Source organism: Triturus cristatus, chromosome 4_1 (genome assembly GCF_964204655.1).
Source record: "Triturus cristatus chromosome 4_1, aTriCri1.1, whole genome shotgun sequence".
Classification (NCBI taxonomy): Eukaryota; Metazoa; Chordata; class Amphibia; order Caudata; family Salamandridae; genus Triturus; species Triturus cristatus.
The window spans coordinates 294,984,827-295,012,157 of NC_140585.1; the positions used below are offsets into that span (position 1 = coordinate 294,984,827).

Here is a 27,331-nt window from a genome sequence, read left to right on the forward strand (position 1 = left end):
AAAAGATATGCAAATCTGTTCGAATCACTTTCCCTAGTCAGGGGACCCACTAGCTGGAAGGGGCAGGGAGGACCAAAATAGCTCATCGGTATAGAACACTGCATGAGCAGCTGATTTTGAGGTGGTAGAAGATAGAGTAATCCAACTGGACCTCAATAAACGGTTTCCTAATGTGCAATAGCCCCTGACCACCTCTGACGCAAAAGTGTAATCTCATACCTTTGCAGAATCAGGCATGCTTTCACCTGTTCAAGCTGAACTGACATAGGTCTTCTTGGCCAGCAGGAGTTCCCCTCTTGCAGCTGTTGAGGCTAGAGAACAAAATGACGTGTATTCATTCTTTATGGTAACTCTTCTAGCCCTCCCACTCCATACCACTTTAAAACTTCCGAAGTTGCAGACGAGTTCCATCATTGTGACCCATGCTATTTTTCTCAATATTGGCTGGCTCGGCATAACAAGGGATGCCTACAGGACAGCCTAAATTGTGCCAGCAAGCTTCTACAGGGAGTCACTGGCAGATAAAGAGAAACTCAGCCCTAACCTGGCTCTTCTCTCTCACTCTCACTCTCCTTTCCCTTCTGTCCCTCTACCTGTCTCTCACTCTCTAAATACTAGTATTTATGTTGTATTCACTTCCCCGTCACAATCTTTCCGACCCTACTTCCTCTCTCCCTTCAATCAGTTCAACCCTCTTTTTTACTTTAGGAAACTCCACATCTTTTTTAAAGGCCATTCCCATATTCACACTGCTTCTTGATAAGACATTTTTTTCCTTTCTTTGAAGGATAGTGAAATTGATTTTCTTGAAACATGGTTGGTAAACCATCAATTCATTCCACCTTACTTTATCATTATCCTTACTTATGGAATGCATTTCATCATTAGGACAGCTGCAGTGTTTGCCGGGCAAGGTGGCGTGTGCCTGTTGTCCTAGTTACTTGGGAGGCAGAGGCTTGTGGATTGCTTGAGCTCAGGGGTTCTGGGCTGCACTCAGCTGTGTTGATCAGGTGTCCATGCTGCATTGGGCATCAATATGGTGTTCTAGAGGGAGCTCTAGAATTTCAGGTTGTGTAACAAGAGGTGCACCGACCCAGGCTGGAAACAGAGCAGGCCAAAGCTTCCATGCCCATTGGTAGCTGGACAGCACCTGTGAGCAGTACGTGTTAAACAGCCTGAGCAAAATAGTGAGACCTAGCCTCTCTTTTTTGACTCAAATGTGAAAGTTTTGATTTTTACAAGGTGTAATAAATTATTTTCCCAAAACCAAATCTTTGTTTTCCTTTTGATATTTTTCCAGGAAATATGATGAACATTTGAACTGGGCCACGCATTTCAGCATAGCAGACAATTCTCCAGAATTGAGACATATTGCAACAACAAGCTAGCAGGCGGAGAGGACTGAAAACTCAGTGCAACCTAGAATAAATGGCTGTGTGATTTTCAGCAAGGATGACTCAAATGCATTCTTCCTTTTAGAGCACCTGTAGGATTAAACTGATCTGTCAAGTACAAAAGCATCCTTCATAGAGCAACTTAGAAATGCGCTTGCTGGCCCTTCTGCTGCATTTCTACGTCCAGCTCTAATTCATTTTTTGATTAGCCCTCATTCTTTTCATATGTGAATGAGAAGGAGAAATTACAGGGCCCTTCACTCTTTGAGCGAAACATGAAAAGACTGAGGGCTGTGCAACTCCCAAACGTTGGAGCCTCTGGCCTGTCTTCCCTCGAACCTGCTCCTGCTCCAACCCGGCATCTCTTATGGCCAGCAACCTCACAAACCCTGGAGGACCTGGCTACCTTTTGACTCTAAACCCCTCGGACTCCCATGAGTAGAGGCTCTACTCAAATCTACTTCTAATCCCTGGCAGCAGCCCGGAACCGCGAACCCTTCACACTCTGCACCTACCAAGCCTGGCCTGTGCCAGAGTGAACAAAGACCACAAGGACGACCCCACGGCGACTGTGACCCCGAGTCCGGCACCCAAGGACCTCCCTCGACACTCCTGAAGAAGCCTGCAGCCTCAGAACCAGGTGCCCCCCCAACCGCGATCAACAGAGGGTAAGATTTCCCGACACCAAAAGGTACCCCATGCACCCGGCGCTCTGCGGCCCCCTGTGCCCAATCCCGGGGTACCTACCTATCCTCCAACTACCCAACTTACCTCTCGAAGTGGTGGTGGCACCTGAAGAATCTTCGTCCCCGAGCTTGCAGTCTTTTTCTAAACCAGAGATTTCCCATTCAAATCAATTGAGCGCCCGAATGCTCAAAAGCACCCTGCACCCAGCCGTCCGAGTGGCCCTGGCAGTGCAACCTCTACATCTATCTACTTCCCCACTTGCCCTGGATAAGTGACCAGGAGCCCAGCTCCCACAGCCACGTGGCCTGCTAGTCAGCAGCCACCAACCAAGGCCCCCCTACCTCTCATAGGATAACATTGGGCCTAACTCTCTCTGCACCCGGCCGCCCTTGTGCCGCTGAGGGTGAACCAACTGTACCTACCTGACCCTGGGAGACGCCTGAGTCTATGCCCAGAACCTTAACTCTGCCAGTCGAGTACTTACCTTTAAACCGATAACTCAATCTTCTCCATAGGGTAACATTGACTGGTTTTTCCTGAAATTTCTTCCAAGTGTGGACTTTTCAAAACTTAAAATATTCACCAAAAATCAGCCGAGTAACGAAAACGAAAATACTCACCTGCTATTAGGTGAGCTCCCAGTGCTGGATCTTGGTGCCCAGCACTGACTCTGAAAAATACTTACAACTGTACTTACCAGTAACCCAATTTTCTCCCGTAGGAAATCATTGACTGTTTTTCTGTGAAATTTCTTCTAAGTGTCAATTTCTGCAAACTTTAAATATTCTTTAAAAATCGTATAATTTCTGAAAACGTAATTACTTACCTGTTTTGGATAAAGGTCCCAGTACTGAGTCTAGGCACCCAGTACTGGATTACAAAAGTAACGAGAACATACTATACCTGCAACTTGAATTTTCTGCCATAGGGAATCTTAGACTGTTTTCTATGAAATATTTTCTGTCAACTTTTAAAATAGCAAAATATTGTCTAAAAATCATCACAGTAATTAAGTCGACTTTTATCACTTGATTCCAAGTACTGACCCAGGACTGAATCTAGGATCCAGTCCTGGAAATCCAAAAGTAATCCTAAAAGTAATCTGTTGCAAATAACTTGAAACTTCCATTGAGCTCAATGCATTATTGTGTTTAAAATTTTGTTGCCTATTGCAACCACTTGTAACTTTCTACAAAAGTCAATTGCATATTGCAAAAGTATTTATATAAAGCATCTCATTCTGAGAAAGTATATTTTAATAACTATTGTTGGTTCTAAAATAAAACAAGCATATATTTTTTGTAGATAAACCATTGGCCTAGAGTTCAGTTATTGAGTGTGTGAGACCATTTGCTGACTGAGTGTGTGCAACAAATGCTTTACACTGTCCTCTGATACTGCCTTACTGCTCGACCAAGCTACCACTTTAGAGAGTAAGGTTATATCTAACTTTAGCCTCTGCCAAACCTCTGGGGACTGTGGACTCTGTACACCCTGTACCTATTTGGGAACAGTATATACAGAGCCACTTTCTCACACTGCAGTTCTCCAATATAGGTCTGTCAAGATCATTACTCAATCTACCTTGATTTGGCACAGTATAAAATAAGTCAAGAAGTCTCCTATGAAAAGATATGCAAATCTGTTCGAATCACTTTCCCTAGTCAGGGGACCCACTAGCTGGAAGGGGCAGGGAGGACCAAAATAGCTCATCGGTATAGAACACTGCATGAGCAGCTGATTTTGAGGTGGTAGAAGATAGAGTAATCCAACTGGACCTCAATAAACGGTTTCCTAATGTGCAATAGCCCCTGACCACCTCTGAGGCAAAAGTGTAATCTCATACCTTTGCAGAATCAGGCATGCTTTCACCTGTTCAAGCTGAACTGACATAGGTCTTCTTGGCCAGCAGGAGTTCCCCTCTTGCAGCTGTTGAGGCTAGAGAACAGAATGACGTGTATTCATTCTTTATGGTAACTCTTCTAGCCCTCCCACTCCATACCACTTTAAAACTTCCGAAGTTGCAGACGAGTTCCATCATTGTGACCCATGCTATTTTTCTCAATATTGGCTGGCTCGGCATAACAAGGGATGCCTACAGGACAGCCTAAATTGTGCCAGCAAGCTTCTACAGGGAGTCACTGGCAGATAAAGAGAAACTCAGCCCTAACCTGGCTCTTCTCTCTCACTCTCACTCTCCTTTCCCTTCTGTTCCTCTACCTGTCTCTCACTCTCTAAATACTAGTATTTATGTTGTATTCACTTCCCCGTCACAATCTTTCCGACCCTACTTCCTCTCTCCCTTCAATCAGTTCAACCCTCTTTTTTACTTTAGGAAACTCCACATCTTTTTTAAAGGCCATTCCCATATTCACACTGCTTCTTGATAAGACATTTTTTTCCTTTCTTTGAAGGATAGTGAAATTGATTTTCTTGAAACATGGTTGGTAAACCATCAATTCATTCCACCTTACTTTATCATTATCCTTACTTATGGAATGCATTTCATCATTAGGACAGCTGCAGTGTTTGCCGGGCAAGGTGGCGTGTGCCTGTTGTCCTAGTTACTTGAGAGGCAGAGGCTTGTGGATTGCTTGAGCTCAGGGGTTCTGGGCTGCACTCAGCTGTGTTGATCAGGTGTCCATGCTGCATTGGGCATCAATATGGTGTTCTAGAGGGAGCCCTAGATTTTCAGGTTGTGTAACAAGAGGTGCACCGACCCAGGCTGGAAACAGAGCAGGCCAAAGCTTCCATGCCCATTGGTAGCAGGACAGCACCTGTGAGCAGTACGTGTTAAACAGCCTGAGCAAAATAGTGAGACCTAGCCTCTCTTTTTTGACTCAAATGTGAAAGTTTTGATTTTTACAAGGTGTAATAAATTATTTTCCCAAAACCAAATCTTTGTTTTCCTTTTGATATTTTTCCAGGAAATATGATGAACATTTGAACTGGGCCACGCATTTCAGCATAGCAGACAATTCTCCAGAATTGAGACATATTGCAACAACAAGCTAGCAGGCGGAGAGGACTGAAAACTCAGTGCAACCTAGAATAAATGGCTGTGTGATTTTCAGCAAGGATGACTCAAATGCATTCTTCCTTTTAGAGCACCTGTAGGATTAAACTGATCTGTCAAGTACAAAAGCATCCTTCATAGAGCAACTTAGAAATGCGCTTGCTGGCCCTTCTGCTGCATTTCTACGTCCAGCTCTAATTCATTTTTTGATTAGCCCTCATTCTTTTCATATGTGAATGAGAAGGAGAAATTACAGGGCCCTTCACTCTTTGAGCGAAACATGAAAAGACTGAGGGCTGTGCAACTCCCAAACGTTGGAGCCTCTGGCCTGTCGACCCTTGAACCTGCTCCTGCTCCAACCCGGCATCTCTTGTGGCCAGCAACCTCACAAACCCTGGAGGACCTGGCTACCTTTTGACTCTAAACCCCTGGGACTCCCATGAGTAGAGGCTCTACTCAAATCTACTTCTAATCCCTGGCAGCAGCCCGGAACCGCGAACCCTTCACACTCTGCACCCACCAAGCCTGGCCTGTGCCAGAGTGAACAAAGACCACAAGGACGACCCCACGGCGACTGTGACCCCGTGTCCGGCACCCAAGGACCTCCTTCGGCACTCCTGAAGAAGCCTGCAGCCTCAGAACCAGGTGCCCCCCCAACCGCGATCAACAGAGAGTAAGATTTCCCGACACTAAAAGGTACCCCTGCACCCGGCGCTCCGCGGCCCCCTGTGCCCAATCCCGGGGTACCTACCTATCCTCCAACTACCCAACTTACCTCTCGAAGTGGTGGTGGCACCTGAAGAATCTTCGTCCCCGAGCTTGCAGTCTTTTTCTAAACCAGTGATTTCCCATTCAAATCAATTGAGCGCCCGAATGCTCAAAAGCACCCTGCACCCAGCCGTCCGAGTGGCCCTGGCAGTGCAACCTCTACATCTATCTACTTCCCCACTTACCCTGGATAAGTGACCAGGAGCCCAGCTCCCACAGCCACGTGGCCTGCTAGTCAGCAGCCACCAACCAAGGCCCCCCTACCTCTCATAGGATAACATTGGGCCTAACTCTCTCTGCACCCGGCCGCCCTTGTGCCGCTGAGGGTGAACCAACTGTACCTACCTGACCCTGGGAGACGCCTGAGTCTATGCCCAGAACCTTAACTCTGCCAGTCGAGTACTTACCTTTAAACCGATAACTCAATCTTCTCCACAGGGTAACATTGACTGGTTTTTCCTGAAATTTCTTCCAAGTGTGGACTTTTCAAAACTTAAAATATTCACCAAAAATCAGCCGAGTAACGAAAACGAAAATACTCACCTGCTATTAGGTGAGCTCCCAGTGCTGGATCTTGGTGCCCAGCACTGACTCTGAAAAATACTTACAACTGTACTTACCAGTAACCCAATTTTCTCCCGTAGGAAATCATTGACTGTTTTTCTGTGAAATTTCTTCTAAGTGTCAATTTTCTGCAAACTTTAAATATTCTTTAAAAATCGTATAATTTCTGAAAACGTAATTACTTACCTGTTTTGGATAAAGGTCCCAGTACTGAGTCTAGGCACCCAGTACTGGATTACAAAAGTAACGAGAACATACTATACCTGCAACTTGAATTTTCTGCCATAGGGAATCTTAGACTGTTTTCTATGAAATATTTTCTGTCAACTTTTAAAATAGCAAAATATTGTCTAAAAATCATCACAGTAATTAAGTCGACTTTTATCACTTGATTCCAAGTACTGTCCCAGGACTGAATCTAGGATCCAGTCCTGGAAATCCAAAAGTAATCCTAAAAGTAATCTGTTGCAAATAACTTGAAACTTCCATTGAGCTCAATGCATTATTGTGTTTAAAATTTTGTTGCCTATTGCAACCACTTGTAACTTTCTACAAAAGTCAATTGCATATTGCAAAAGTATTTATATAAAGCATCTCATTCTGAGAAAGTATATTTTAATACCTATTGTTGGTTCTAAAATAAAACAAGCATATATTTTTTGTAGATAAACCATTGGCCTAGAGTTCAGTTATTGAGTGTGTGAGACCATTTGCTGACTGAGTGTGTGCAACAAATGCTTTACACTGTCCTCTGATACTGCCTTACTGCTCGACCAAGCTACCACTTTAGAGAGTAAGGTTATATCTAACTTTAGCCTCTGCCAAACCTCTGGGGACTGTGGACTCTGTACACCCTGTACCTATTTGGGAACAGTATATACAGAGCCACTTTCTCACACGGCAGTTCTCCAATATAGGTCTGTCAAGATCATTACTCAATCTACCTTGATTTGGCACAGTATAAAATAAGTCAAGAAGTCTCCTATGAAAAGATATGCAAATCTGTTCGAATCACTTTCCCTAGTCAGGGGACCCACTAGCTGGAAGGGGCAGGGAGGACCAAAATAGCTCATCGGTATAGAACACTGCATGAGCAGCTGATTTTGAGGTGGTAGAAGATAGAGTAATCCAACTGGACCTCAATAAACGGTTTCCTAATGTGCAATAGCCCCTGACCACCTCTGACGCAAAAGTGTAATCTCATACCTTTGCAGAATCAGGCATGCTTTCACCTGTTCAAGCTGAACTGACATAGGTCTTCTTGGCCAGCAGGAGTTCCCCTCTTGCAGCTGTTGAGGCTAGAGAACAAAATGACGTGTATTCATTCTTTATGGTAACTCTTCTAGCCCTCCCACTCCATACCACTTTAAAACTTCCGAAGTTGCAGACGAGTTCCATCATTGTGACCCATGCTATTTTTCTCAATATTGGCTGGCTCGGCATAACAAGGGATGCCTACAGGACAGCCTAAATTGTGCCAGCAAGCTTCTACAGGGAGTCACTGGCAGATAAAGAGAAACTCAGCCCTAACCTGGCTCTTCTCTCTCACTCTCACTCTCCTTTCCCTTCTGTCCCTCTACCTGTCTCTCACTCTCTAAATACTAGTATTTATGTTGTATTCACTTCCCCGTCACAATCTTTCCGACCCTACTTCCTCTCTCCCTTCAATCAGTTCAACCCTCTTTTTTACTTTAGGAAACTCCACATCTTTTTTAAAGGCCATTCCCATATTCACACTGCTTCTTGATAAGACATTTTTTTCCTTTCTTTGAAGGATAGTGAAATTGATTTTCTTGAAACATGGTTGGTAAACCATCAATTCATTCCACCTTACTTTATCATTATCCTTACTTATGGAATGCATTTCATCATTAGGACAGCTGCAGTGTTTGCCGGGCAAGGTGGCGTGTGCCTGTTGTCCTAGTTACTTGGGAGGCAGAGGCTTGTGGATTGCTTGAGCTCAGGGGTTCTGGGCTGCACTCAGCTGTGTTGATCAGGTGTCCATGCTGCATTGGGCATCAATATGGTGTTCTAGAGGGAGCTCTAGAATTTCAGGTTGTGTAACAAGAGGTGCACCGACCCAGGCTGGAAACAGAGCAGGCCAAAGCTTCCATGCCCATTGGTAGCTGGACAGCACCTGTGAGCAGTACGTGTTAAACAGCCTGAGCAAAATAGTGAGACCTAGCCTCTCTTTTTTGACTCAAATGTGAAAGTTTTGATTTTTACAAGGTGTAATAAATTATTTTCCCAAAACCAAATCTTTGTTTTCCTTTTGATATTTTTCCAGGAAATATGATGAACATTTGAACTGGGCCACGCATTTCAGCATAGCAGACAATTCTCCAGAATTGAGACATATTGCAACAACAAGCTAGCAGGCGGAGAGGACTGAAAACTCAGTGCAACCTAGAATAAATGGCTGTGTGATTTTCAGCAAGGATGACTCAAATGCATTCTTCCTTTTAGAGCACCTGTAGGATTAAACTGATCTGTCAAGTACAAAAGCATCCTTCATAGAGCAACTTAGAAATGCGCTTGCTGGCCCTTCTGCTGCATTTCTACGTCCAGCTCTAATTCATTTTTTGATTAGCCCTCATTCTTTTCATATGTGAATGAGAAGGAGAAATTACAGGGCCCTTCACTCTTTGAGCGAAACATGAAAAGACTGAGGGCTGTGCAACTCCCAAACGTTGGAGCCTCTGGCCTGTCTTCCCTCGAACCTGCTCCTGCTCCAACCCGGCATCTCTTATGGCCAGCAACCTCACAAACCCTGGAGGACCTGGCTACCTTTTGACTCTAAACCCCTCGGACTCCCATGAGTAGAGGCTCTACTCAAATCTACTTCTAATCCCTGGCAGCAGCCCGGAACCGCGAACCCTTCACACTCTGCACCTACCAAGCCTGGCCTGTGCCAGAGTGAACAAAGACCACAAGGACGACCCCACGGCGACTGTGACCCCGAGTCCGGCACCCAAGGACCTCCCTCGACACTCCTGAAGAAGCCTGCAGCCTCAGAACCAGGTGCCCCCCCAACCGCGATCAACAGAGGGTAAGATTTCCCGACACCAAAAGGTACCCCATGCACCCGGCGCTCTGCGGCCCCCTGTGCCCAATCCCGGGGTACCTACCTATCCTCCAACTACCCAACTTACCTCTCGAAGTGGTGGTGGCACCTGAAGAATCTTCGTCCCCGAGCTTGCAGTCTTTTTCTAAACCAGAGATTTCCCATTCAAATCAATTGAGCGCCCGAATGCTCAAAAGCACCCTGCACCCAGCCGTCCGAGTGGCCCTGGCAGTGCAACCTCTACATCTATCTACTTCCCCACTTGCCCTGGATAAGTGACCAGGAGCCCAGCTCCCACAGCCACGTGGCCTGCTAGTCAGCAGCCACCAACCAAGGCCCCCCTACCTCTCATAGGATAACATTGGGCCTAACTCTCTCTGCACCCGGCCGCCCTTGTGCCGCTGAGGGTGAACCAACTGTACCTACCTGACCCTGGGAGACGCCTGAGTCTATGCCCAGAACCTTAACTCTGCCAGTCGAGTACTTACCTTTAAACCGATAACTCAATCTTCTCCATAGGGTAACATTGACTGGTTTTTCCTGAAATTTCTTCCAAGTGTGGACTTTTCAAAACTTAAAATATTCACCAAAAATCAGCCGAGTAACGAAAACGAAAATACTCACCTGCTATTAGGTGAGCTCCCAGTGCTGGATCTTGGTGCCCAGCACTGACTCTGAAAAATACTTACAACTGTACTTACCAGTAACCCAATTTTCTCCCGTAGGAAATCATTGACTGTTTTTCTGTGAAATTTCTTCTAAGTGTCAATTTCTGCAAACTTTAAATATTCTTTAAAAATCGTATAATTTCTGAAAACGTAATTACTTACCTGTTTTGGATAAAGGTCCCAGTACTGAGTCTAGGCACCCAGTACTGGATTACAAAAGTAACGAGAACATACTATACCTGCAACTTGAATTTTCTGCCATAGGGAATCTTAGACTGTTTTCTATGAAATATTTTCTGTCAACTTTTAAAATAGCAAAATATTGTCTAAAAATCATCACAGTAATTAAGTCGACTTTTATCACTTGATTCCAAGTACTGACCCAGGACTGAATCTAGGATCCAGTCCTGGAAATCCAAAAGTAATCCTAAAAGTAATCTGTTGCAAATAACTTGAAACTTCCATTGAGCTCAATGCATTATTGTGTTTAAAATTTTGTTGCCTATTGCAACCACTTGTAACTTTCTACAAAAGTCAATTGCATATTGCAAAAGTATTTATATAAAGCATCTCATTCTGAGAAAGTATATTTTAATAACTATTGTTGGTTCTAAAATAAAACAAGCATATATTTTTTGTAGATAAACCATTGGCCTAGAGTTCAGTTATTGAGTGTGTGAGACCATTTGCTGACTGAGTGTGTGCAACAAATGCTTTACACTGTCCTCTGATACTGCCTTACTGCTCGACCAAGCTACCACTTTAGAGAGTAAGGTTATATCTAACTTTAGCCTCTGCCAAACCTCTGGGGACTGTGGACTCTGTACACCCTGTACCTATTTGGGAACAGTATATACAGAGCCACTTTCTCACACTGCAGTTCTCCAATATAGGTCTGTCAAGATCATTACTCAATCTACCTTGATTTGGCACAGTATAAAATAAGTCAAGAAGTCTCCTATGAAAAGATATGCAAATCTGTTCGAATCACTTTCCCTAGTCAGGGGACCCACTAGCTGGAAGGGGCAGGGAGGACCAAAATAGCTCATCGGTATAGAACACTGCATGAGCAGCTGATTTTGAGGTGGTAGAAGATAGAGTAATCCAACTGGACCTCAATAAACGGTTTCCTAATGTGCAATAGCCCCTGACCACCTCTGAGGCAAAAGTGTAATCTCATACCTTTGCAGAATCAGGCATGCTTTCACCTGTTCAAGCTGAACTGACATAGGTCTTCTTGGCCAGCAGGAGTTCCCCTCTTGCAGCTGTTGAGGCTAGAGAACAGAATGACGTGTATTCATTCTTTATGGTAACTCTTCTAGCCCTCCCACTCCATACCACTTTAAAACTTCCGAAGTTGCAGACGAGTTCCATCATTGTGACCCATGCTATTTTTCTCAATATTGGCTGGCTCGGCATAACAAGGGATGCCTACAGGACAGCCTAAATTGTGCCAGCAAGCTTCTACAGGGAGTCACTGGCAGATAAAGAGAAACTCAGCCCTAACCTGGCTCTTCTCTCTCACTCTCACTCTCCTTTCCCTTCTGTTCCTCTACCTGTCTCTCACTCTCTAAATACTAGTATTTATGTTGTATTCACTTCCCCGTCACAATCTTTCCGACCCTACTTCCTCTCTCCCTTCAATCAGTTCAACCCTCTTTTTTACTTTAGGAAACTCCACATCTTTTTTAAAGGCCATTCCCATATTCACACTGCTTCTTGATAAGACATTTTTTTCCTTTCTTTGAAGGATAGTGAAATTGATTTTCTTGAAACATGGTTGGTAAACCATCAATTCATTCCACCTTACTTTATCATTATCCTTACTTATGGAATGCATTTCATCATTAGGACAGCTGCAGTGTTTGCCGGGCAAGGTGGCGTGTGCCTGTTGTCCTAGTTACTTGAGAGGCAGAGGCTTGTGGATTGCTTGAGCTCAGGGGTTCTGGGCTGCACTCAGCTGTGTTGATCAGGTGTCCATGCTGCATTGGGCATCAATATGGTGTTCTAGAGGGAGCCCTAGATTTTCAGGTTGTGTAACAAGAGGTGCACCGACCCAGGCTGGAAACAGAGCAGGCCAAAGCTTCCATGCCCATTGGTAGCAGGACAGCACCTGTGAGCAGTACGTGTTAAACAGCCTGAGCAAAATAGTGAGACCTAGCCTCTCTTTTTTGACTCAAATGTGAAAGTTTTGATTTTTACAAGGTGTAATAAATTATTTTCCCAAAACCAAATCTTTGTTTTCCTTTTGATATTTTTCCAGGAAATATGATGAACATTTGAACTGGGCCACGCATTTCAGCATAGCAGACAATTCTCCAGAATTGAGACATATTGCAACAACAAGCTAGCAGGCGGAGAGGACTGAAAACTCAGTGCAACCTAGAATAAATGGCTGTGTGATTTTCAGCAAGGATGACTCAAATGCATTCTTCCTTTTAGAGCACCTGTAGGATTAAACTGATCTGTCAAGTACAAAAGCATCCTTCATAGAGCAACTTAGAAATGCGCTTGCTGGCCCTTCTGCTGCATTTCTACGTCCAGCTCTAATTCATTTTTTGATTAGCCCTCATTCTTTTCATATGTGAATGAGAAGGAGAAATTACAGGGCCCTTCACTCTTTGAGCGAAACATGAAAAGACTGAGGGCTGTGCAACTCCCAAACGTTGGAGCCTCTGGCCTGTCGACCCTTGAACCTGCTCCTGCTCCAACCCGGCATCTCTTGTGGCCAGCAACCTCACAAACCCTGGAGGACCTGGCTACCTTTTGACTCTAAACCCCTGGGACTCCCATGAGTAGAGGCTCTACTCAAATCTACTTCTAATCCCTGGCAGCAGCCCGGAACCGCGAACCCTTCACACTCTGCACCCACCAAGCCTGGCCTGTGCCAGAGTGAACAAAGACCACAAGGACGACCCCACGGCGACTGTGACCCCGAGTCCGGCACCCAAGGACCTCCTTCGGCACTCCTGAAGAAGCCTGCAGCCTCAGAACCAGGTGCCCCCCCAACCGCGATCAACAGAGAGTAAGATTTCCCGACACTAAAAGGTACCCCTGCACCCGGCGCTCCGCGGCCCCCTGTGCCCAATCCCGGGGTACCTACCTATCCTCCAACTACCCAACTTACCTCTCGAAGTGGTGGTGGCACCTGAAGAATCTTCGTCCCCGAGCTTGCAGTCTTTTTCTAAACCAGTGATTTCCCATTCAAATCAATTGAGCGCCCGAATGCTCAAAAGCACCCTGCACCCAGCCGTCCGAGTGGCCCTGGCAGTGCAACCTCTACATCTATCTACTTCCCCACTTACCCTGGATAAGTGACCAGGAGCCCAGCTCCCACAGCCACGTGGCCTGCTAGTCAGCAGCCACCAACCAAGGCCCCCCTACCTCTCATAGGATAACATTGGGCCTAACTCTCTCTGCACCCGGCCGCCCTTGTGCCGCTGAGGGTGAACCAACTGTACCTACCTGACCCTGGGAGACGCCTGAGTCTATGCCCAGAACCTTAACTCTGCCAGTCGAGTACTTACCTTTAAACCGATAACTCAATCTTCTCCACAGGGTAACATTGACTGGTTTTTCCTGAAATTTCTTCCAAGTGTGGACTTTTCAAAACTTAAAATATTCACCAAAAATCAGCCGAGTAACGAAAACGAAAATACTCACCTGCTATTAGGTGAGCTCCCAGTGCTGGATCTTGGTGCCCAGCACTGACTCTGAAAAATACTTACAACTGTACTTACCAGTAACCCAATTTTCTCCCGTAGGAAATCATTGACTGTTTTTCTGTGAAATTTCTTCTAAGTGTCAATTTTCTGCAAACTTTAAATATTCTTTAAAAATCGTATAATTTCTGAAAACGTAATTACTTACCTGTTTTGGATAAAGGTCCCAGTACTGAGTCTAGGCACCCAGTACTGGATTACAAAAGTAACGAGAACATACTATACCTGCAACTTGAATTTTCTGCCATAGGGAATCTTAGACTGTTTTCTATGAAATATTTTCTGTCAACTTTTAAAATAGCAAAATATTGTCTAAAAATCATCACAGTAATTAAGTCGACTTTTATCACTTGATTCCAAGTACTGTCCCAGGACTGAATCTAGGATCCAGTCCTGGAAATCCAAAAGTAATCCTAAAAGTAATCTGTTGCAAATAACTTGAAACTTCCATTGAGCTCAATGCATTATTGTGTTTAAAATTTTGTTGCCTATTGCAACCACTTGTAACTTTCTACAAAAGTCAATTGCATATTGCAAAAGTATTTATATAAAGCATCTCATTCTGAGAAAGTATATTTTAATACCTATTGTTGGTTCTAAAATAAAACAAGCATATATTTTTTGTAGATAAACCATTGGCCTAGAGTTCAGTTATTGAGTGTGTGAGACCATTTGCTGACTGAGTGTGTGCAACAAATGCTTTACACTGTCCTCTGATACTGCCTTACTGCTCGACCAAGCTACCACTTTAGAGAGTAAGGTTATATCTAACTTTAGCCTCTGCCAAACCTCTGGGGACTGTGGACTCTGTACACCCTGTACCTATTTGGGAACAGTATATACAGAGCCACTTTCTCACACGGCAGTTCTCCAATATAGGTCTGTCAAGATCATTACTCAATCTACCTTGATTTGGCACAGTATAAAATAAGTCAAGAAGTCTCCTATGAAAAGATATGCAAATCTGTTCGAATCACTTTCCCTAGTCAGGGGACCCACTAGCTGGAAGGGGCAGGGAGGACCAAAATAGCTCATCGGTATAGAACACTGCATGAGCAGCTGATTTTGAGGTGGTAGAAGATAGAGTAATCCAACTGGACCTCAATAAACGGTTTCCTAATGTGCAATAGCCCCTGACCACCTCTGACGCAAAAGTGTAATCTCATACCTTTGCAGAATCAGGCATGCTTTCACCTGTTCAAGCTGAACTGACATAGGTCTTCTTGGCCAGCAGGAGTTCCCCTCTTGCAGCTGTTGAGGCTAGAGAACAAAATGACGTGTATTCATTCTTTATGGTAACTCTTCTAGCCCTCCCACTCCATACCACTTTAAAACTTCCGAAGTTGCAGACGAGTTCCATCATTGTGACCCATGCTATTTTTCTCAATATTGGCTGGCTCGGCATAACAAGGGATGCCTACAGGACAGCCTAAATTGTGCCAGCAAGCTTCTACAGGGAGTCACTGGCAGATAAAGAGAAACTCAGCCCTAACCTGGCTCTTCTCTCTCACTCTCACTCTCCTTTCCCTTCTGTCCCTCTACCTGTCTCTCACTCTCTAAATACTAGTATTTATGTTGTATTCACTTCCCCGTCACAATCTTTCCGACCCTACTTCCTCTCTCCCTTCAATCAGTTCAACCCTCTTTTTTACTTTAGGAAACTCCACATCTTTTTTAAAGGCCATTCCCATATTCACACTGCTTCTTGATAAGACATTTTTTTCCTTTCTTTGAAGGATAGTGAAATTGATTTTCTTGAAACATGGTTGGTAAACCATCAATTCATTCCACCTTACTTTATCATTATCCTTACTTATGGAATGCATTTCATCATTAGGACAGCTGCAGTGTTTGCCGGGCAAGGTGGCGTGTGCCTGTTGTCCTAGTTACTTGGGAGGCAGAGGCTTGTGGATTGCTTGAGCTCAGGGGTTCTGGGCTGCACTCAGCTGTGTTGATCAGGTGTCCATGCTGCATTGGGCATCAATATGGTGTTCTAGAGGGAGCTCTAGAATTTCAGGTTGTGTAACAAGAGGTGCACCGACCCAGGCTGGAAACAGAGCAGGCCAAAGCTTCCATGCCCATTGGTAGCTGGACAGCACCTGTGAGCAGTACGTGTTAAACAGCCTGAGCAAAATAGTGAGACCTAGCCTCTCTTTTTTGACTCAAATGTGAAAGTTTTGATTTTTACAAGGTGTAATAAATTATTTTCCCAAAACCAAATCTTTGTTTTCCTTTTGATATTTTTCCAGGAAATATGATGAACATTTGAACTGGGCCACGCATTTCAGCATAGCAGACAATTCTCCAGAATTGAGACATATTGCAACAACAAGCTAGCAGGCGGAGAGGACTGAAAACTCAGTGCAACCTAGAATAAATGGCTGTGTGATTTTCAGCAAGGATGACTCAAATGCATTCTTCCTTTTAGAGCACCTGTAGGATTAAACTGATCTGTCAAGTACAAAAGCATCCTTCATAGAGCAACTTAGAAATGCGCTTGCTGGCCCTTCTGCTGCATTTCTACGTCCAGCTCTAATTCATTTTTTGATTAGCCCTCATTCTTTTCATATGTGAATGAGAAGGAGAAATTACAGGGCCCTTCACTCTTTGAGCGAAACATGAAAAGACTGAGGGCTGTGCAACTCCCAAACGTTGGAGCCTCTGGCCTGTCTTCCCTCGAACCTGCTCCTGCTCCAACCCGGCATCTCTTATGGCCAGCAACCTCACAAACCCTGGAGGACCTGGCTACCTTTTGACTCTAAACCCCTCGGACTCCCATGAGTAGAGGCTCTACTCAAATCTACTTCTAATCCCTGGCAGCAGCCCGGAACCGCGAACCCTTCACACTCTGCACCTACCAAGCCTGGCCTGTGCCAGAGTGAACAAAGACCACAAGGACGACCCCACGGCGACTGTGACCCCGAGTCCGGCACCCAAGGACCTCCCTCGACACTCCTGAAGAAGCCTGCAGCCTCAGAACCAGGTGCCCCCCCAACCGCGATCAACAGAGGGTAAGATTTCCCGACACCAAAAGGTACCCCATGCACCCGGCGCTCTGCGGCCCCCTGTGCCCAATCCCGGGGTACCTACCTATCCTCCAACTACCCAACTTACCTCTCGAAGTGGTGGTGGCACCTGAAGAATCTTCGTCCCCGAGCTTGCAGTCTTTTTCTAAACCAGAGATTTCCCATTCAAATCAATTGAGCGCCCGAATGCTCAAAAGCACCCTGCACCCAGCCGTCCGAGTGGCCCTGGCAGTGCAACCTCTACATCTATCTACTTCCCCACTTGCCCTGGATAAGTGACCAGGAGCCCAGCTCCCACAGCCACGTGGCCTGCTAGTCAGCAGCCACCAACCAAGGCCCCCCTACCTCTCATAGGATAACATTGGGCCTAACTCTCTCTGCACCCGGCCGCCCTTGTGCCGCTGAGGGTGAACCAACTGTACCTACCTGACCCTGGGAGACGCCTGAGTCTATGCCCAGAACCTTAACTCTGCCAGTCGAGTACTTACCTTTAAACCGATAACTCAATCTTCTCCATAGGGTAACATTGACTGGTTTTTCCTGAAATTTCTTCCAAGTGTGGACTTTTCAAAACTTAAAATATTCACCAAAAATCAGCCGAGTAACGAAAACGAAAATACTCACCTGCTATTAGGTGAGCTCCCAGTGCTGGATCTTGGTGCCCAGCACTGACTCTGAAAAATACTTACAACTGTACTTACCAGTAACCCAATTTTCTCCCGTAGGAAATCATTGACTGTTTTTCTGTGAAATTTCTTCTAAGTGTCAATTTCTGCAAACTTTAAATATTCTTTAAAAATCGTATAATTTCTGAAAACGTAATTACTTACCTGTTTTGGATAAAGGTCCCAGTACTGAGTCTAGGCACCCAGTACTGGATTACAAAAGTAACGAGAACATACTATACCTGCAACTTGAATTTTCTGCCATAGGGAATCTTAGACTGTTTTCTATGAAATATTTTCTGTCAACTTTTAAAATAGCAAAATATTGTCTAAAAATCATCACAGTAATTAAGTCGACTTTTATCACTTGATTCCAAGTACTGACCCAGGACTGAATCTAGGATCCAGTCCTGGAAATCCAAAAGTAATCCTAAAAGTAATCTGTTGCAAATAACTTGAAACTTCCATTGAGCTCAATGCATTATTGTGTTTAAAATTTTGTTGCCTATTGCAACCACTTGTAACTTTCTACAAAAGTCAATTGCATATTGCAAAAGTATTTATATAAAGCATCTCATTCTGAGAAAGTATATTTTAATAACTATTGTTGGTTCTAAAATAAAACAAGCATATATTTTTTGTAGATAAACCATTGGCCTAGAGTTCAGTTATTGAGTGTGTGAGACCATTTGCTGACTGAGTGTGTGCAACAAATGCTTTACACTGTCCTCTGATACTGCCTTACTGCTCGACCAAGCTACCACTTTAGAGAGTAAGGTTATATCTAACTTTAGCCTCTGCCAAACCTCTGGGGACTGTGGACTCTGTACACCCTGTACCTATTTGGGAACAGTATATACAGAGCCACTTTCTCACACTGCAGTTCTCCAATATAGGTCTGTCAAGATCATTACTCAATCTACCTTGATTTGGCACAGTATAAAATAAGTCAAGAAGTCTCCTATGAAAAGATATGCAAATCTGTTCGAATCACTTTCCCTAGTCAGGGGACCCACTAGCTGGAAGGGGCAGGGAGGACCAAAATAGCTCATCGGTATAGAACACTGCATGAGCAGCTGATTTTGAGGTGGTAGAAGATAGAGTAATCCAACTGGACCTCAATAAACGGTTTCCTAATGTGCAATAGCCCCTGACCACCTCTGAGGCAAAAGTGTAATCTCATACCTTTGCAGAATCAGGCATGCTTTCACCTGTTCAAGCTGAACTGACATAGGTCTTCTTGGCCAGCAGGAGTTCCCCTCTTGCAGCTGTTGAGGCTAGAGAACAGAATGACGTGTATTCATTCTTTATGGTAACTCTTCTAGCCCTCCCACTCCATACCACTTTAAAACTTCCGAAGTTGCAGACGAGTTCCATCATTGTGACCCATGCTATTTTTCTCAATATTGGCTGGCTCGGCATAACAAGGGATGCCTACAGGACAGCCTAAATTGTGCCAGCAAGCTTCTACAGGGAGTCACTGGCAGATAAAGAGAAACTCAGCCCTAACCTGGCTCTTCTCTCTCACTCTCACTCTCCTTTCCCTTCTGTTCCTCTACCTGTCTCTCACTCTCTAAATACTAGTATTTATGTTGTATTCACTTCCCCGTCACAATCTTTCCGACCCTACTTCCTCTCTCCCTTCAATCAGTTCAACCCTCTTTTTTACTTTAGGAGACTCCACATCTTTTTTAAAGGCCATTCCCATATTCACACTGCTTCTTGATAAGACATTTTTTTCCTTTCTTTGAAGGATAGTGAAATTGATTTTCTTGAAACATGGTTGGTAAACCATCAATTCATTCCACCTTACTTTATCATTATCCTTACTTATGGAATGCATTTCATCATTAGGACAGCTGCAGTGTTTGCCGGGCAAGGTGGCGTGTGCCTGTTGTCCTAGTTACTTGAGAGGCAGAGGCTTGTGGATTGCTTGAGCTCAGGGGTTCTGGGCTGCACTCAGCTGTGTTGATCAGGTGTCCATGCTGCATTGGGCATCAATATGGTGTTCTAGAGGGAGCCCTAGATTTTCAGGTTGTGTAACAAGAGGTGCACCGACCCAGGCTGGAAACAGAGCAGGCCAAAGCTTCCATGCCCATTGGTAGCAGGACAGCACCTGTGAGCAGTACGTGTTAAACAGCCTGAGCAAAATAGTGAGACCTAGCCTCTCTTTTTTGACTCAAATGTGAAAGTTTTGATTTTTACAAGGTGTAATAAATTATTTTCCCAAAACCAAATCTTTGTTTTCCTTTTGATATTTTTCCAGGAAATATGATGAACATTTGAACTGGGCCACGCATTTCAGCATAGCAGACAATTCTCCAGAATTGAGACATATTGCAACAACAAGCTAGCAGGCGGAGAGGACTGAAAACTCAGTGCAACCTAGAATAAATGGCTGTGTGATTTTCAGCAAGGATGACTCAAATGCATTCTTCCTTTTAGAGCACCTGTAGGATTAAACTGATCTGTCAAGTACAAAAGCATCCTTCATAGAGCAACTTAGAAATGCGCTTGCTGGCCCTTCTGCTGCATTTCTACGTCCAGCTCTAATTCATTTTTTGATTAGCCCTCATTCTTTTCATATGTGAATGAGAAGGAGAAATTACAGGGCCCTTCACTCTTTGAGCGAAACATGAAAAGACTGAGGGCTGTGCAACTCCCAAACGTTGGAGCCTCTGGCCTGTCGACCCTTGAACCTGCTCCTGCTCCAACCCGGCATCTCTTGTGGCCAGCAACCTCACAAACCCTGGAGGACCTGGCTACCTTTTGACTCTAAACCCCTGGGACTCCCATGAGTAGAGGCTCTACTCAAATCTACTTCTAATCCCTGGCAGCAGCCCGGAACCGCGAACCCTTCACACTCTGCACCCACCAAGCCTGGCCTGTGCCAGAGTGAACAAAGACCACAAGGACGACCCCACGGCGACTGTGACCCCGAGTCCGGCACCCAAGGACCTCCTTCGGCACTCCTGAAGAAGCCTGCAGCCTCAGAACCAGGTGCCCCCCCAACCGCGATCAACAGAGAGTAAGATTTCCCGACACTAAAAGGTACCCCTGCACCCGGCGCTCCGCGGCCCCCTGTGCCCAATCCCGGGGTACCTACCTATCCTCCAACTACCCAACTTACCTCTCGAAGTGGTGGTGGCACCTGAAGAATCTTCGTCCCCGAGCTTGCAGTCTTTTTCTAAACCAGTGATTTCCCATTCAAATCAATTGAGCGCCCGAATGCTCAAAAGCACCCTGCACCCAGCCGTCCGAGTGGCCCTGGCAGTGCAACCTCTACATCTATCTACTTCCCCACTTACCCTGGATAAGTGACCAGGAGCCCAGCTCCCACAGCCACGTGGCCTGCTAGTCAGCAGCCACCAACCAAGGCCCCCCTACCTCTCATAGGATAACATTGGGCCTAACTCTCTCTGCACCCGGCCGCCCTTGTGCCGCTGAGGGTGAACCAACTGTACCTACCTGACCCTGGGAGACGCCTGAGTCTATGCCCAGAACCTTAACTCTGCCAGTCGAGTACTTACCTTTAAACCGATAACTCAATCTTCTCCATAGGGTAACATTGACTGGTTTTTCCTGAAATTTCTTCCAAGTGTGGACTTTTCAAAACTTAAAATATTCACCAAAAATCAGCCGAGTAACGAAAACGAAAATACTCACCTGCTATTAGGTGAGCTCCCAGTGCTGGATCTTGGTGCCCAGCACTGACTCTGAAAAATACTTACAACTGTACTTACCAGTAACCCAATTTTCTCCCGTAGGAAATCATTGACTGTTTTTCTGTGAAATTTCTTCTAAGTGTCAATTTCTGCAAACTTTAAATATTCTTTAAAAATCGTATAATTTCTGAAAACGTAATTACTTACCTGTTTTGGATAAAGGTCCCAGTACTGAGTCTAGGCACCCAGTACTGGATTACAAAAGTAACGAGAACATACTATACCTGCAACTTGAATTTTCTGCCATAGGGAATCTTAGACTGTTTTCTATGAAATATTTTCTGTCAACTTTTAAAATAGCAAAATATTGTCTAAAAATCATCACAGTAATTAAGTCGACTTTTATCACTTGATTCCAAGTACTGACCCAGGACTGAATCTAGGATCCAGTCCTGGAAATCCAAAAGTAATCCTAAAAGTAATCTGTTGCAAATAACTTGAAACTTCCATTGAGCTCAATGCATTATTGTGTTTAAAATTGTGTTGCCTATTGCAACCACTTGTAACTTTCTACAAAAGTCAATTGCATATTGCAAAAGTATTTATATAAAGCATCTCATTCTGAGAAAGTATATTTTAATAACTATTGTTGGTTCTAAAATAAAATAAGCATATATTTTTTGTAGATAAACCATTGGCCTAGAGTTCAGTTATTGAGTGTGTGAGACCATTTGCTGACTGAGTGTGTGCAACAAATGCTTTACACTGTCCTCTGATACTGCCTTACTGCTCGACCAAGCTACCACTTTAGAGAGTAAGGTTATATCTAACTTTAGCCTCTGCCAAACCTCTGGGGACTGTGGACTCTGTACACCCTGTACCTATTTGGGAACAGTATATACAGAGCCACTTTCTCACACTGCAGTTCTCCAATATAGGTCTGTCAAGATCATTACTCAATCTACCTTGATTTGGCACAGTATAAAATAAGTCAAGAAGTCTCCTATGAAAAGATATGCAAATCTGTTCGAATCACTTTCCCTAGTCAGGGGACCCACTAGCTGGAAGGGGCAGGGAGGACCAAAATAGCTCATCGGTATAGAACACTGCATGAGCAGCTGATTTTGAGGTGGTAGAAGATAGAGTAATCCAACTGGACCTCAATAAACGGTTTCCTAATGTGCAATAGCCCCTGACCACCTCTGAGGCAAAAGTGTAATCTCATACCTTTGCAGAATCAGGCATGCTTTCACCTGTTCAAGCTGAACTGACATAGGTCTTCTTGGCCAGCAGGAGTTCCCCTCTTGCAGCTGTTGAGGCTAGAGAACAGAATGACGTGTATTCATTCTTTATGGTAACTCTTCTAGCCCTCCCACTCCATACCACTTTAAAACTTCCGAAGTTGCAGACGAGTTCCATCATTGTGACCCATGCTATTTTTCTCAATATTGGCTGGCTCGGCATAACAAGGGATGCCTACAGGACAGCCTAAATTGTGCCAGCAAGCTTCTACAGGGAGTCACTGGCAGATAAAGAGAAACTCAGCCCTAACCTGGCTCTTCTCTCTCACTCTCACTCTCCTTTCCCTTCTGTTCCTCTACCTGTCTCTCACTCTCTAAATACTAGTATTTATGTTGTATTCACTTCCCCGTCACAATCTTTCCGACCCTACTTCCTCTCTCCCTTCAATCAGTTCAACCCTCTTTTTTACTTTAGGAAACTCCACATCTTTTTTAAAGGCCATTCCCATATTCACACTGCTTCTTGATAAGACATTTTTTTCCTTTCTTTGAAGGATAGTGAAATTGATTTTCTTGAAACATGGTTGGTAAACCATCAATTCATTCCACCTTACTTTATCATTATCCTTACTTATGGAATGCATTTCATCATTAGGACAGCTGCAGTGTTTGCCGGGCAAGGTGGCGTGTGCCTGTTGTCCTAGTTACTTGGGAGGCAGAGGCTTGTGGATTGCTTGAACTCAGGGGTTCTGGGCTGCACTCAGCTGTGTTGATCAGGTGTCCATGCTGCATTGGGCATCAATATGATGTTCTAGAGGGAGCTCTAGAATTTCAGGTTGTGTAACGAGAGGTGCACCGACCCAGGCTGGAAACAGAGCAGGCCAAAGCTTCCATGCCCATTGGTAGCAGGACAGCACCTGTGAGCAGTACGTGTTAAACAGCCTGAGCAAAATAGTGAGACCTAGCCTCTCTTTTTTGACTCAAATGTGAAAGTTTTGATTTTTACAAGGTGTAATAAATTATTTTCCCAAAACCAAATCTTTGTTTTCCTTTTGATATTTTTCCAGGAAATATGATGAACATTTGAACTGGGCCACGCATTTCAGCATAGCAGACAATTCTCCAGAATTGAGACATATTGCAACAACAAGCTAGCAGGCGGAGAGGACTGAAAACTCAGTGCAACCTAGAATAAATGGCTGTGTGATTTTCAGCAAGGATGACTCAAATGCATTCTTCCTTTTAGAGCACCTGTAGGATTAAACTGATCTGTCAAGTACAAAAGCATCCTTCATAGAGCAACTTAGAAATGCGCTTGCTGGCCCTTCTGCTGCATTTCTACGTCCAGCTCTAATTCATTTTTTGATTAGCCCTCATTCTTTTCATATGTGAATGAGAAGGAGAAATTACAGGGCCCTTCACTCTTTGAGCGAAACATGAAAAGACTGAGGGCTGTGCAACTCCCAAACGTTGGAGCCTCTGGCCTGTCGACCCTCGAACCTGCTCCTGCTCCAACCCGGCATCTATTGTGGCCAGCAACCTCACAAACCCTGGAGGACCTGGCTACCTTTTGACTCTAAACCCCTGGGACTCCCATGAGTAGAGGCTCTACTCAAATCTACTTCTAATCCCTGGCAGCAGCCCGGAACCGCGAACCCTTCACACTCTGCACCCACCAAGCCTAGCCTGTGCCAGAGTGAACAAAGACCACAAGGACGACCCCACGGCGACTGTGACCCCGAGTCCGGCACCCAAGGACCTCCCTCGACACTCCTGAAGAAGCCTGCAGCCTCAGAACCAGGTGCCCCCCCAACCGCGATCAACAGAGGGTAAGATTTCCCGACACCAAAAGGTACCCCTGCACCCGGCGCTCCGCGGCCCCCTGTGCCCAATCCCGGGGTACCTACCTATCCTCCAACTACCCAACTTACCTCTCGAAGTGGTGGTGGCACCTGAAGAATCTTCGTCCCCGAGCTTGCAGTCTTTTTCTAAACCAGAGATTTCCCATTCAAATCAATTGAGCGCCCGAATGCTCAAAAGCACCCTGCACCCAGCCGTCCGAGTGGCCCTGGCAGTGCAACCTCTACATCTATCTACTTCCCCACTTGCCCTGGATAAGTGACCAGGAGCCCAGCTCCCACAGCCACGTGGCCTGCTAGTCAGCAGCCACCAACCAAGGCCCCCCTACCTCTCATAGGATAACATAGGGCCTAACTCTCTCTGCACCCGGCCGCCCTTGTGCCGCTGAGGGTGAACCAACTGTACCTACCTGACCCTGGGAGACGCCTGAGTCTATGCCCAGAACCTTAACTCTGCCAGTCGAGTACTTACCTTTAAACCGATAACTCAATCTTCTCCACAGGGTAACATTGACTGGTTTTTCCTGAAATTTCTTCCAAGTGTGGACTTTTCAAAACTTAAAATATTCACCAAAAATCAGCCGAGTAACGAAAACGAAAATACTCACCTGCTATTAGGTGAGCTCCCAGTGCTGGATCTTGGTGCCCAGCACTGACTCTGAAAAATACTTACAACTGTACTTACCAGTAACCCAATTTTCTCCCGTAGGAAATCATTGACTGTTTTTCTGTGAAATTTCTTCTAAGTGTCAATTTTCTGCAAACTTTAAATATTCTTTAAAAATCGTATAATTTCTGAAAACGTAATTACTTACCTGTTTTGGATAAAGGTCCCAGTACTGAGTCTAGGCACCCAGTACTGGATTACAAAAGTAACGAGAACATACTATACCTGCAACTTGAATTTTCTGCCATAGGGAATCTTAGACTGTTTTCTATGAAATATTTTCTGTCAACTTTTAAAATAGCAAAATATTGTCTAAAAATCATCACAGTAATTAAGTCGACTTTTATCACTTGATTCCAAGTACTGACCCAGGACTGAATCTAGGATCCAGTCCTGGAAATGCAAAAGTAATCCTAAAAGTAATCTGTTGCAAATAACTTGAAACTTCCATTGAGCTCAATGCATTATTGTGTTTAAAATTTTGTTGCCTATTGCAACCACTTGTAACTTTCTACAAAAGTCAATTGCATATTGCAAAAGTATTTATATAAAGCATCTCATTCTGAGAAAGTATATTTTAAAACCTATTGTTGGTTCTAAAATAAAACAAGCATATATTTTTTGTAGATAAACCATTGGCCTAGAGTTCAGTTATTGAGTGTGTGAGACCATTTGCTGACTGAGTGTGTGCAACAAATGCTTTACACTGTCCTCTGATACTGCCTTACTGCTCGACCAAGCTACCACTTTAGAGAGTAAGGTTATATCTAACTTTAGCCTCTGCCAAACCTCTGGGGATTGTGGACTCTGTACACCCTGTACCTATTTGGGAACAGTATATACAGAGCCACTTTCTCACACTGCAGTTCTCCAATATAGGTCTGTCAAGATCATTACTCAATCTACCTTGATTTGGCACAGTATAAAATAAGTCAAGAAGTCTCCTATGAAAAGATATGCAAATCTGTTCGAATCACTTTCCCTAGTCAGGGGACCCACTAGCTGGAAGGGGCAGGGAGGACCAAAATAGCTCATCGGTATAGAACACTGCATGAGCAGCTGATTTTGAGGTGGTAGAAGATAGAGTAATCCAACTGGACCTCAATAAACGGTTTCCTAATGTGCAATAGCCCCTGACCACCTCTGACGCAAAAGTGTAATCTCATACCTTTGCAGAATCAGGCATGCTTTCACCTGTTCAAGCTGAACTGACATAGGTCTTCTTGGCCAGCAGGAGTTCCCCTCTTGCAGCTGTTGAGGCTAGAGAACAGAATGACGTGTATTCATTCTTTATGGTAACTCTTCTAGCCCTCCCACTCCATACCACTTTAAAACTTCCGAAGTTGCAGACGAGTTCCATCATTGTGACCCATGCTATTTTTCTCAATATTGGCTGGCTCGGCATAACAAGGGATGCCTACAGGACAGCCTAAATTGTGCCAGCAAGCTTCTATAGGGAGTCACTGGCAGATAAAGAGAAACTCAGCCCTAACCTGGCTCTTCTCTCTCACTCTCACTCTCCTTTCCCTTCTGTCCCTCTACCTGTCTCTCACTCTCTAAATACTAGTATTTATGTTGTATTCACTTCCCCGTCACAATCTTTCCGACCCTACTTCCTCTCTCCCTTCAATCAGTTCAACCCTCTTTTTTACTTTAGGAAACTCCACATCTTTTTTAAAGGCCATTCCCATATTCACACTGCTTCTTGATAAGACATTTTTTTCCTTTCTTTGAAGGATAGTGAAATTGATTTTCTTGAAACATGGTTGGTAAACCATCAATTCATTCCACCTTACTTTATCATTATCCTTACTTATGGAATGCATTTCATCATTAGGACAGCTGCAGTGTTTGCCGGGCAAGGTGGCGTGTGCCTGTTGTCCTAGTTACTTGGGAGGCAGAGGCTTGTGGATTGCTTGAGCTCAGGGGTTCTGGGCTGCACTCAGCTGTGTTGATCAGGTGTCCATGCTGCATTGGGCATCAATATGGTGTTCTAGAGGGAGCTCTAGAATTTCAGGTTGTGTAACGAGAGGTGCACCGACCCAGGCTGGAAACAGAGCAGGCCAAAGCTTCCATGCCCATTGGTAGCAGGACAGCACCTGTGAGCAGTACGTGTTAAACAGCCTGAGCAAAATAGTGAGACCTAGCCTCTCTTTTTTGACTCAAATGTGAAAGTTTTGATTTTTACAAGGTGTAATAAATTATTTTCCCAAAACCAAATCTTTGTTTTCCTTTTGATATTTTTTCAGGAAATATGATGAACATTTGAACTGGGCCACGCATTTCAGCATAGCAGACAATTCTCCAGAATTGAGACATATTGCA

General features: G+C 44.5%; 8 non-coding genes across 8 annotated transcripts; all 8 read left to right on the forward strand.

Annotated features, from left to right (window-relative positions):
- The first annotated feature begins 904 nt into the window (after window positions 1-904).
- LOC146854640 (signal recognition particle RNA) lies at window positions 905-1,204 on the forward strand. Its single transcript, XR_014959246.1, has one exon.
- A 3,408-nt stretch (window positions 1,205-4,612) lies between these two features.
- Window positions 4,613-4,912, forward strand: LOC146854641 (signal recognition particle RNA). Its single transcript, XR_014981650.1, has one exon.
- A 3,408-nt stretch (window positions 4,913-8,320) lies between these two features.
- Window positions 8,321-8,620, forward strand: LOC146854642 (signal recognition particle RNA). Its single transcript, XR_014959247.1, has one exon.
- Window positions 8,621-12,028: 3,408 nt separating this feature from the next.
- LOC146854643 (signal recognition particle RNA) lies at window positions 12,029-12,328 on the forward strand. Its single transcript, XR_014981651.1, has one exon.
- Window positions 12,329-15,736: 3,408 nt separating this feature from the next.
- LOC146854644 (signal recognition particle RNA) lies at window positions 15,737-16,036 on the forward strand. The gene has a single exon (XR_014959248.1).
- Window positions 16,037-19,444: 3,408 nt separating this feature from the next.
- LOC146854645 (signal recognition particle RNA) lies at window positions 19,445-19,744 on the forward strand. The gene has a single exon (XR_014981652.1).
- A 3,407-nt stretch (window positions 19,745-23,151) lies between these two features.
- LOC146854646 (signal recognition particle RNA) lies at window positions 23,152-23,451 on the forward strand. Its single transcript, XR_014981554.1, has one exon.
- A 3,408-nt stretch (window positions 23,452-26,859) lies between these two features.
- On the forward strand, window positions 26,860-27,159 carry LOC146854647 (signal recognition particle RNA). The gene has a single exon (XR_014959185.1).
- Window positions 27,160-27,331: the final 172 nt, after the last annotated feature.